This window comes from Lactuca saligna, chromosome 5 (assembly GCF_052625555.1).
Source record: "Lactuca saligna cultivar CGN05327 chromosome 5, ASM5262555v1, whole genome shotgun sequence".
In the NCBI taxonomy this organism is placed as follows: Eukaryota; Viridiplantae; Streptophyta; class Magnoliopsida; order Asterales; family Asteraceae; genus Lactuca; species Lactuca saligna.
The window spans coordinates 95,115,179-95,127,054 of record NC_136421.1 but is presented as its reverse complement, the minus strand read 5'-3'; positions in this window follow the sequence as shown (position 1 = coordinate 95,127,054).

The following is an 11,876-nucleotide window of genomic DNA, read 5'->3' as shown; positions in this document are numbered from 1 at the left end:
CTTGAAGGGGCGTATATACCAATGAACTTGTCCAAACACCTAAAATGGCAAATACTTTGACAACTACAATCCTACTTCATGAATGTATTTAGAGTTTAACTATATTATAAAGGAAGCCTACATCAGTTTCAGGTGCCAAAGGGCAAAACCAAAACTCATATCAAAGCCAGAAACAATTAGAACCCCCACCAACTATATCAGAAACAACTTGATTGCAATAAGTGAAATTTTTTGCTGATAGATAATCAACACAACTGGAGCACTTGGGTTACATCAGATGTGCTACTGAGAAACTTTCTGTATGCCCCATTATATACGAAAATCTTTCAACTTACACCACCTCACAACTCTCCCAACAATACCTCATGAATCACACTACATAACACAAAAGTTTAGAAACAAACTCTATAAGACTATAAATGTATATCTGAAGCTAACCATTAAAACTTTTAAGTTCTACATGAAGCAAACCATAATAAATCAAACCTAAAAGCAATAGATTTCGAACTCAAATATAGAACAACTTGAGCCTGGTCGTGCTCCCGCAACCCTTTATATTGTAATCGTCCTCCAAAAGCCCACAAGAAACAATCCACCTCCTGAACCAAACAACAATCAAACTCACCCAATTGTCTAATTCAGAAATCTAACACAAGTCGGAAATTACATTGAGAAAAAGGGAATCAGAATATGAGTAGAAGTCTCACAATTCAGAAATTGAAAACCTCAAAATTACTCAGTCCTTCGGTGTTTGCTTCAGAAATTTAAAATAAATAAATAAAATCGAAATCAAAATACAAAGAAGGTAAGCAATCGAACTCAGACCATAACCACCACATACATCGGACAATGAACACAAATCGGGTCCCCCCAATAACCACCGGTTATGTAGTAGGTTTAAGAGAGAATTAGAGAAATTAAAATGGAAATGAAATAGAATGAAAAAGTACTCAGTCGGTTATCTATTAGAGGCTTCTCGATCTTTTCGTTTTTCTAGACATCGCCAGGTTTGGCGATTACGTTTCTCAAAATGCTTAAGGTATTTGACACCCACGCTTTTACATTTCGTCGATACAATGCCTCCGAGACGCGAGACGCTGGTACCAGTTATTGGAATAAATATTGGGCCAAACTCATATATACACTATTGGATTAAATTTATGCCCTGTATTTTTCTGCTGCCCTGGGTCATAGCCCAACTCGCCCATGTATTGGGTCGGGCCTGATATATATATATATATATATATATATATATATATATATATATATATATATATATATATATATATATATATATATATATACTTAGGTTATTGTATTCTAACTAATTACTGTGTAGATGTAGCAATGATTATGGGCCAATTATTTTACTTATTTTTAGAATGTAAATAATACATATTATTAAATTAAAGATAATTAAAAAATTACCATCTACGTTCCTTCTAAGAGTATTTTAGTCAATTAACATAAATTTAAAAAAGGAAATTGCATATTTTAAGGGAAAATTGATTCTATTAATTTTAAAAATCGGATTGTATGGATGATGTAACACCGTAAAATTTAAAACAAATTTTCACATTTTAAACACATTTTTCCAAACACATTTATTAACAAAATCCCATTGTATCATAACTTTGTTTCACAAAATATTTCCCAAGATCATAATACATAAAAAGCCATACGTGTGTACGAATCATGCCGGCGCCTTCCCGCGATCATCACTGGTACCTAAAACACATAACACATAACACTGTAAGCATAAAGCTTAGTGAGTTCCCCAAAATACCATATATAACGCATACTAGCCACTCGCGGCTATAACTCTGTGGGCCCGTGGGCCCTAACTCTGTGGACCCTCTGGTCCTAGCTCTTTGAACCTTCCGGTTCTAACTCTGATATACTCTGATATACATATGACATAAATCACATAGAAATAATGCAGTGCAACACATCACATAATAGCATACAGTAACTCTGTCACATGACTCTAATCACCACTCAAGGTAAAGTGTAGTGAGAAGACTCACCTCAGATGTCTCGGTAAATCTATAACTTGGTAGAAATGCGATCTAGCCTCCACCTAATCACATAAAGTAATACTCTCATAAATATAACTCTCAGGACTAGACTCAACCCTCTCTAGGCACCCTCAGAAGGGTAAAAGACCATTTTACCCCACCTTTGGCTCAAAGGCCCTCATTGTTGACCAAACCCCAAAAGTCAACCAAAGTCAACAGTCAAACTTTGACGCGACTCGTCGAGTGCACTTGGGCAACTCGGTGAGTCCACACGTGTCCACTAACTCCCTAGTCTCACTTAGCATGTCGAGTCCCTCCCCTTGCTCGACGAGTCACACCTGGCACGAATCGCGGGGCTACCCCGACTCAACTCGCCGAGTCTCAAGATCAACTCGGCGAGTTCCATCTTGAACTCCAATCCTCTAATCCCTCTCTGACTCACTGAGTTATTCCCCCAACTCGGTGAGTCTACTCGCTAAGTGATTTACAGGAAACCCTAACCCTACTCGCCGAGTCTGATCTTTGGACTCGGCGAGTTCATGCCATGAAAAACTCCATTGACCTCCTAAGGTCAGATCTGTTCCTTAAACCCATAAATCTGACCTTCCCAAGCATGATAATCATGTAAAGTTAAGAGCTTCACACTCATATAACATCTAGATGGTCCTACATGGTGATTTAGCCCCAAAAATAAACTCCTAAATTCATGGCTCCCAAAATAACCCATAAAGCTCCAAGGGTTAAGGTCTCTGGACCTCTTTGAGTCCAGATCCAAAGCATAAACTCGAGAAGGGACCAATTGCTCCACATATCCATTCTCTAAAGGGGTTAGAAAATCCTAACTCTAAGAATAAACACCAAAATTGAAGAAGGTCTGAATAAATACCTTAAGATGAGATCTATGAACTCTGAAATCACCAGATCCGCTCCTCCTTCAGCCTCCTCTTGCCTTGGTCACCTCCTCTTTGCAATCACACCAACAAAATGATCAAAAGTGGCCTCTCCTCCCTCACAAATGCTCTAGATCTCTTAGGGTCTCTCTCTGGGGTTTGGTAGCCGTAAATGACGACCCTAAGGGACTTTAAATAGGTGCCAAACCCAGGAAATTAGGGTTTCATTAAACAGTGTGGACTCGTCGAGTCCGGTCATGAACCCGGATGAGAATCCGCGACCCTACTCGGCGAGTCTAAGCACCAACTCGCCGAGTCCCTCTACAAACTCCCGAATAAATGAATAAAATAATATACCTCGGAATCCGGATGTTACAATTCTCCCCCACTAGAATCAGACTCCGCCCTCGAAGTCTGACTCTGCAAACAACTCTGGATGATGCTCACTCATCTCGCGCTCCGACTCCCAAGTCAGCTCTGACCCTTTCCTGTGCTGCCGCTGTACCTGCACCAGAGGCACTTCTTTGTTCCTCAGAACCTTGATTTTCCGATCTCAAATTGCCACCGGTATTTCAACATAGTTCAGGCCCACATCCACCTGTATATCCTCTAATGGTACCACTACCGACTCGTCACCTATACACTTTCTCAACTGCGACACATGGAAAGTGTCGTGAATCTGACCCAACTCCGCAGGTAGCTCCAAGCGGTAGGCTACCCTACCTACTTTTGCGATCACCATGAAAGGTCCAATATATGAAGGCCCCAACTTGCCCCTCTTCCTGAATCGGATCACTCCTTTCCAAGGAGAGACCATCAGGAGCACGAAGTCACCGACCTGGAACTCGAGCTCGGACCGGCGCCTGTCCGCATAACTCTTCTGATGACTCTGAGCGGTCAACAACCTCTGTCTGACCTGCTGTACCTGCTCAGTCATTTGAAGCACAATCTCTGTACTACCCATCACACGTTGCCCTACCTCTCCCCAGCAAATGGGGGTCCGACACATCCTCCCATACAACAGCTCAAAGGGTGGCATACCAATGCTCGAATGATGGCTGTTGTTGTAGGAAAACTCTGCCAAGGGAAAATATGTGTCCCAACTCCTGCCAAAATCCAACACACATGCTCGGAGCATGTCCTCGAGCACATGAATTGTCCGATCGCTCTGCCCGTCAGTCTGTGGGTGATATGCAGTACTAAAATTCAGCCTTGTACCCAACTCCTCATGAAATTTCTTCCAGAATCTGGAAGTGAAATGCACATCTTTATCTGAGACAATAGAGATCGGTACTACATGCCACAATACCACCTCTCTCACATACAACTCTGCCAGCCTCTTTGCAGAAGAGCTCTCGCTAATAGCAAGGAAGTGAGCACTCTTCGTCAACCTGTCCACAATCACCCAAATTGCATCAACGCCCCTCGCAGTCCTCGGCAATTTGGTGATAAAATCCATAGTAATCTACTCCCACTTCCACTCGAGAACCTCTAACGGCTTCAACTTACCATGCGGTCTCTGGTGCTCGGCTTTAACCCTACGACAGGTTAGGCACCTCTCAATGAACCACGCGACGTCCCTCTTCATACAGGGCCACCAATACTCCTTCTTTAGGTCCAAATACATCTTAGTGGCCTGGGGATGGATTGAGAACTTCAATCGATGTGCCTCTTCCATCAAAATGGTACGCGTCTCGCCCACAAATGATACCCAAATCCGAACCTGAAATGTCATAAGCCCCCAGCTATTAGTAACGAACTCCAATACCAGCCCAATAACTCGCTCCCCCTTCTGGTTTTCTGGTCTCACAGTCTCAGCCTGGGCCCCTCGAATGGTGTCCAACACCGGAGTCATTACTGTCAATCTCATGCAAACGTCCCGCATCGGGACGCTTTCCGCCCTACGACTCAGGGCATCGGCTACCACATTAGCCTTACCAAGGTGGTACAGGATCTCGCAATCACAATCCTTTACCACGTCCAACCATCTCCTCTGTAACGCCCCGTTCTTAAAGTATCTAATTATGAGTCCTTGAGATTTAAGAGAAAGGGTAATGTTGGTCCTTTTATGGGAAATGGGTTTTATCTGAGAAGGTTTCAGACTGGTGTATGTTGATAGAAGCATAGGGCTTCTCGCCACCCTCGTGTGAATGTAAAGTTTATTGAGAGCGGGTTTAGAGTTGAGGAGTTACGGCGTCTCGAAGGTAATATCAATCATAGCTCCTTAGGGGTAATTAGAGAAAAAGGCCCCATGCATGCTTGAAGTTGGATGGGTATGCCCAACGTAGTGAGGGGAGAAATGTGGGGGGGGGGGGGGGGGGCAAGGTGAGTACGCCTAACGTACTCTCAGAAAACCCAAACACTAATTTAAGGGCCACCACTATATAAGGAACATAATGGTTCCCTTCTAAGCCTCCATAGACACTCTTTTAACCCCATAAACCCTAGAAATCTGTATTCCCTCCATTGTTGGGTGTGTTTGGTCTTGGAAAGCTCATTTAGGCAAAATAGAAGCTAGAAGAAGAAAGGAGAAGTTTTCAAAGAAGGAGAGGAACGATTGGAGCTTGTAGATCTGGAGAGATATCATCCTTTGGAGCTTATTTGAGGTATAAAGCTTCTTGCTTGTCAATTATTTTGCATAGATCTAAGTGTTGTGAAGTTTTGGCATCATTCTTGTCCCAAAAGTTCTCATCTTGATTCATGCTTTGTGTTGGCCGAGATTATTTGTCCTTTCAGACCTTTGGAGAGGTCTTGAGTGAGAAAAATGAGGTCCCAAGGGTTGTGGTTGTTCCATGTGTGAGATATGTAGGTCTTAATGGATTAAGACCTTGGATTAAGAGCTTTGTGGACATACCAAGTGATAAAGTTTGAGACTTTATGAATCTTAGGCCTATTTGGCCTAGGGATCTGAAGTTTGGGCTTAAGAGCTTAAGCCATTAAGAAGTTATAAGGACTTAATGAGTAGCGAAGTTACGCCCCGCGTAACATGGTAGTACGCCCCGCGTAGCGGGTCAGAGCCCCGATCCCCAGTTGCGAATCAGCGTGTACGCCCAGCATACCAGGGAGGGTACGCCCAACGTACTCCCCTTGATTGGATTTCCATGTTGGGCCTTAGAGTTTGGGCTGTTTTTGGGTTGTTGGTTTATGGGCCATGACTGGAAATTTATGGATAGAGTATATTGGGCCGAATTATTGTTATGGACCTTGGATCTAGGCCTATTTGGTGAGGAGGGCCCAATTTAGTAAATTGGGCCAATAATGGGCTTTGTATAAAATTTGGGCTTTGGGCCATTGGTGGGCTTGGGAGCTTTCCTAGTGTTGGGCCGGATTGAGTTAAGGGTAAAATGGTCAATTTACCCTTGGAAGATTATTGTTCTTGGCCTAATGTTTATTTTGTTATGATGTCTAGTTCGAGATTTTCGGTGAGTCGGTGATTCGGGAATTTGCTTCTTCAGTTCAGAGTTTCGGCAGTGCGAGGTGAGTTATCCTCACTATATCAACAGGGTCTAAGGCACCAAGGCCGACCCTTTATCGGATTGAGATCCGGGTATTTGTTGTTATGTTATTGTTTTGATATGTTTGCATCCTGGTAGCTAGGATGGTATATGTTAGAGATCTAGTTAAGATCGGTATCATGATATGTAGGGTGATGCTATGCTAGTGACCGGTTAGGTCGGTATCTTGGTTAGGATAATCATATGTTATGTGATCTGTTTGATCGGCTTGTTGACTATGAACTGTTATATGATTGTATGTTTATGTGCACATGGTTGTTTGGACTGGAGTTGGGTTGAGGCGGGTCCTGCTTTGTGCTATAAGCTAAGATACCCAGGGCGGACCGGTTGTCCCAAAGGCCCAGCGAGCGGTCTGGATAGGCTGTAGGCCCCACGAGGGTAGACCAAACGTTCCGAGGCTCGGAGAGTGGACCAGGTCGATTGAAGGCCTGATGCTGGTGGACCAATCATACTGTAGACTCAGAGAGTGGACCGTGTGGGTTGAAGGCCCAGTACGGGCGGACCAACCACACTGCAGACTCTAGGGACATGACTAGACTCGGAGGGTGGACCCGGTGGACTGAAGGCCCGATACGGCAGACCAGTCACACAGTAGACCCGATATGCATGGATATTCTATGATCGGTTATGATATGACATGTTATATGTGTATGGTATATGTGGTTGGTATTTTGGGGGTATCTCACTAAGCTTTCAGGCTTACAGTGGTGGTTCAATGTTTTTCAGGTTCTTCAGGAGACCGTGGCAAGGCGAAGGCGTGATCGTATCGCTCCTCGTGTTTATGTTTTATGTTATGGTTCTGGGATACTATGATAATAAATGAATTGAAAACCTTTTTGTAAAAACTTAAAGTAATTGGGATGTTTTGAAAAATTTAAATTGGTTGGAATTTTTCGGTCGTTACAAGTTGGTATCAGAGCCTTGGTTTGAGTGAATTGGAGGAACATTCGTGTGAATCCAGTCTCAAATCAGGGAGAGTTTTTAAAAGAAAATTTTTAAATGGTTTTCAAAATGAGTAAAAGGAGGACGCAGAGGTACGATCACCCGGAGCCAGTAAGTAACCCCAAAATATCATGCATGATATTTGTTTTCGAGCATTGATAGAACAACATGCTAGTACTAGGCTCCCTGAAATCACTAGTGCTCGATCTGCCGAGCTATAGTCCTCCTATAACACAATACATCTCTAATTAACACTTCCTAATTAAGGTTGACTAACTTTATCAAGTCAACACCGGTCAACTCTGGTCAATGGTCAATGGTCAACCCCGACTCGCCGAGTCTCTACGAGGACCCCATTTCCTCTAAGTCCCTTCCGACTCACCTAGTCACTCACCCAACTCGGTTACTTAACCCCTGGTTCGAAATCTATGAACAGCCCGCACCAACTCGTCGAGTTTGCCAATAGACTCGACGAGTGCATTCCATGCACAACCCCAAACGACCTTCTGAGGTCAGATCTGTTCCACTAACTCATAGATCCAGTCCTTCCAAGCTTATTTGTCACATAAAATTCATGTCTTAGCGTTCATATCACACCTAATGACTCATAAATGGTGTTTTGACCTCAAACACAAAGATCCCAAACCAAAACCTCCATGGATTCATAAAAAGCTTGGACAAAGGGACAATCTGGACATCCAACGGTCCAGATCCAGAACGTAACTTGCTTAAGGGACCAAATGGGCACTAGATCTAGCCACAAAAGGGCTCAACAAACCCTAAATCAACATGAACATCACCTCAACAGAAAAGGGGTTCGAAAATGGCACCTCAAATGTGATGTTCTAGACCTCAAATCTTCAGGAAGTTGTTCCTCTTACTTCCTCTTGGCTAAAACTTCCTTTCCCTTGCTAAACAACACCTCTAATGGTTGATAATGGTTCCTTCTCTCACTCCACATGCTCAAATGCACTAGGGTTTCGCTCTGGGGGTTGGTGAGCACAAATGACGGCCATAAGGCCCTTTAAATAGCCCCCAAACCCGAGAAATTAGGGTTTCATTAAACAGCGCTGACTTGCTGAGTCCACCATTACGACTCATCGAGTCCGGTCATTAATCCGGATGAGAAATCGCGTCTCTACTCGACGAGTCTACGCACCGACTCGTCGAGTTCTTTCTCAAAACTCAAAATAAAAACAATAAATATAATACCTTAAATTTTCGGATGTTACAATTCTCCCCCACTTAAATCCGACTTCACCCTCGAAGTCTCAACCCTGAAATAGCTCCGAATGCTGCACCCGCATCTCACGCTCCGGTTCCCAAGTAAGCTCCGACCCTTTCCGATGTTGCCACTGGACCTGAACCAGAGGCACCTCCTTGTTCCTCAGGACATTGATCTTCCGATCCACAATCGCAACTGGTCTCTACGCGTAGTTCAGGCTCGCATCCACCTGAATGTCCTCTAACGTCACTACTGCCGACTCGTCGGCTATACACTTCCTCAACTAAGACACATGGAAGGTATTATGAATCCACTCCAATTCCACAGGTAGCTCCAAGAGATACACTACCTTGCCCACACTTGCGATTACTCTGAACAGCCTGATATACCGGGGCCCTAGCTTGCCCCTCTTCCTGAATCGAATCACTCTTTTCCAAGGAGATACCTTCAGGAGAACATAGTCACCGACCTGGAACTCAAGCTCGGATCATCGTCTATCCGCATAACTCTTCTGGCGGCTCTGAGCGGTCAACAATCTCTGTCTGACTCACTGTATCTGCCCTGTCATCTGCAATACAATCTATGTACTTCCCATCACACGCTGCCCTACTTCTCCCCAACAAATGGGGGTCCGACACCTCTTCCCATACAACAGCTCAAAGGGCGGCATACCAATGCTCGAATGATGGCTGTTATTATAGGAAAACTCTGCTGAGGGAAAATACGTGTCCCAACTCCCGTCGAAATCTAGCACACATGCTCGAAGCATGTCCTCGAGCGTCTGAATCGTCCGTTCACTCTGTCCGTCAGTCTGCGGGTGGTATGCGGTACTAAAATGAAACCTTGTACCCAACTCCTCATGGGATTTCTTCCAAAATCTGGAAGTGAAAGGCACATCTCAATCTGAAACAATCGATATTGGCACTCCATGTCGCGATAGCACTTCTCTCACGTACAATTCTGCCAACCTGTCAGCAAAAGAGCTCTCACTGATGGCAAGGAAGTGAGCGCTCTTCGTCAAACTGTCCATAATCACCCAAATTGCATCGAAACCCCTAGCAGTCCTCGGCAACTTGGTGATAAAATCCATGGTGATCTGTTCCCACTTCCATTCGGGAACCTCCAACGGCTGCAACTTACCATGCGGTCTTTGGTGCTCGGCCTTAACCCTACGGCAGGTTAAGCACCTCTCAACAAACCACGCAACATCCCTCTTCATACAGGGCCACCAATACTCTCTTCTCAAGTCTAAATACATCTTAGTGGCCCCAGGATGGATCGAGAATTTCGACCGATGTGCCTCTTCCATCAAAATGGTACGCGTCCCTCCCACAAACGGCACCCATATATGCCCCTGAAATGTCATAAGCCCCCGACCATCGGTAACGAACTCTGATACCGCCCCAATAACTTTCTCTCTCTTCTGGTTCTCCGATCTCACAGCCTCATCCTGTGCTCCACGAATGGTATCCAACACCGGAGCCATCACAGTCAATTGCAAAACATACATCTCGCAATGGGGCGCTCTCCGCCTTGCGACTCAGTGCATTGGCTACGACATTAGCCTTGCCTGGATGGTACAGGATCTCACAATCATAATCCTTGACCACATCCAACCACCTCCTCTGCCGCATATTTAGGTTAGGATGATCCATCAAATACTTCAGGCTCTTATGGTCCGTGTATATCGTACACCGAACCCCGTACAGATAGTGATGCCAAATTTTAAGGGCGAACACCACTGCCCCCAAATCTAGATCATGGGTGGGATACCTCGTCTCATGAGCCTTCAGCTGCCTCGATGCATATGCTATCACATGCCCTCTCTGCATCAGCACCGCTCCCAACCCCAAGATCGACGCATCACAGTATACCACAAAATCCTCTATTCCCTCCGGGAGGGCTAACACCGGGGCTTCACATAATCTCTGGCAAAGAGTCTCAAATGAGGCCTGCTGCTCGGGGCCCCAGCTGAACACCACACCCTTCCGGGTCAATCTGGTGAGAGGAACAACAATCTTGGAGAAATCCCTGATGAACCCCCGATAATAACCAGCCAACCCTAAAAAACTCCTGATCTCAGAAGGAGATTTCGGCACCTCCCAACTCATCATTGCCTCAACTTTGGCCGGGTCGACCAATATCCCTTTTTGGTTAACGAGATGCCCAAGGAACTGGACCTCTCGCAACCAGAAATCACACTTGGAGAATTTGGCATAAAGCCTCTCCGATCTCAGGACTCCGAGGATTTCGATCAAATGCTCCTCATGCTGCTCTCTAGATCTCGAATATACCAAGATGTCATCGATAAACACGATCACCGACTGATCCAACATCGGCCTGCACACTCGATTCATGAGATCCATGAGTACTACCGGGGCATTGGTGAGCCCGAATGGCATCACCACAAACTCGTAATGCCCATAACACATCCTGAATGCTGTCTTCTGGATGTCCTCATCTCGCACCCTAACCTGATGATATCCGGACCTCAAATCGATCTTGGGGAACCAAGATTCTCCCTGTAACTGATCGAACAAATCTTCGATCCTCGACAACGGGTAACAATTCTTGACCGTCGGCTTGTTTAACTCTCGGTAATCAATGCACATCCGGTGTGAACCATCCTTCTTCTAGACAAAAAGGATAGGCGCTCCCCATGGTGAGCTGCTCGGCCGAATAAATCCCTTTCCCAGTAGCTCCTGAAGCTGCGAGGATAACTCTTGCATCTCTGGAGGTGCAAGGCGATAAGGCACCTTGGCGATAGGCGCGGCCCCGGGAACCAAATCGATACTGAACTCTACTTGCCTCACGGGAGGCACACCTGGCAACTCTTCTGGAAATACATCCGGGAACTCACATACTATCGGAACCTCCTCAACTGACCTCGGCCTCTCTGAATCAATCCGCGTATCCATGACGTACGCCACAAATCTCTTACAGCCCTGCTGTAGACACTGCCTCGCTCTAGCAGCCGAACTAAACGCTGACCTAGAACGTGTACCCTCGCCGTACACCGTAAGAACTCCCCCATTAGGGTCTTGTATGGTCACCAGCTGCCGCTCGTAGTCAATGACTGCTCCAAATCTGCTGAACCAATCCATGCCTACGATGACACAGACGTCCCCCATCGCAATCGGGACCAAATCAATAGGAAACTCTACACCGAAATCTCGAGTACACATCCTCAAATCACCTCCGTGGCATATGCTGCTCTCTCGTCGGTGATGGAAACTCTCAGAGGTCGACTCAACGCCTCTCGACTAATGCTGATGTGCCAACTGAA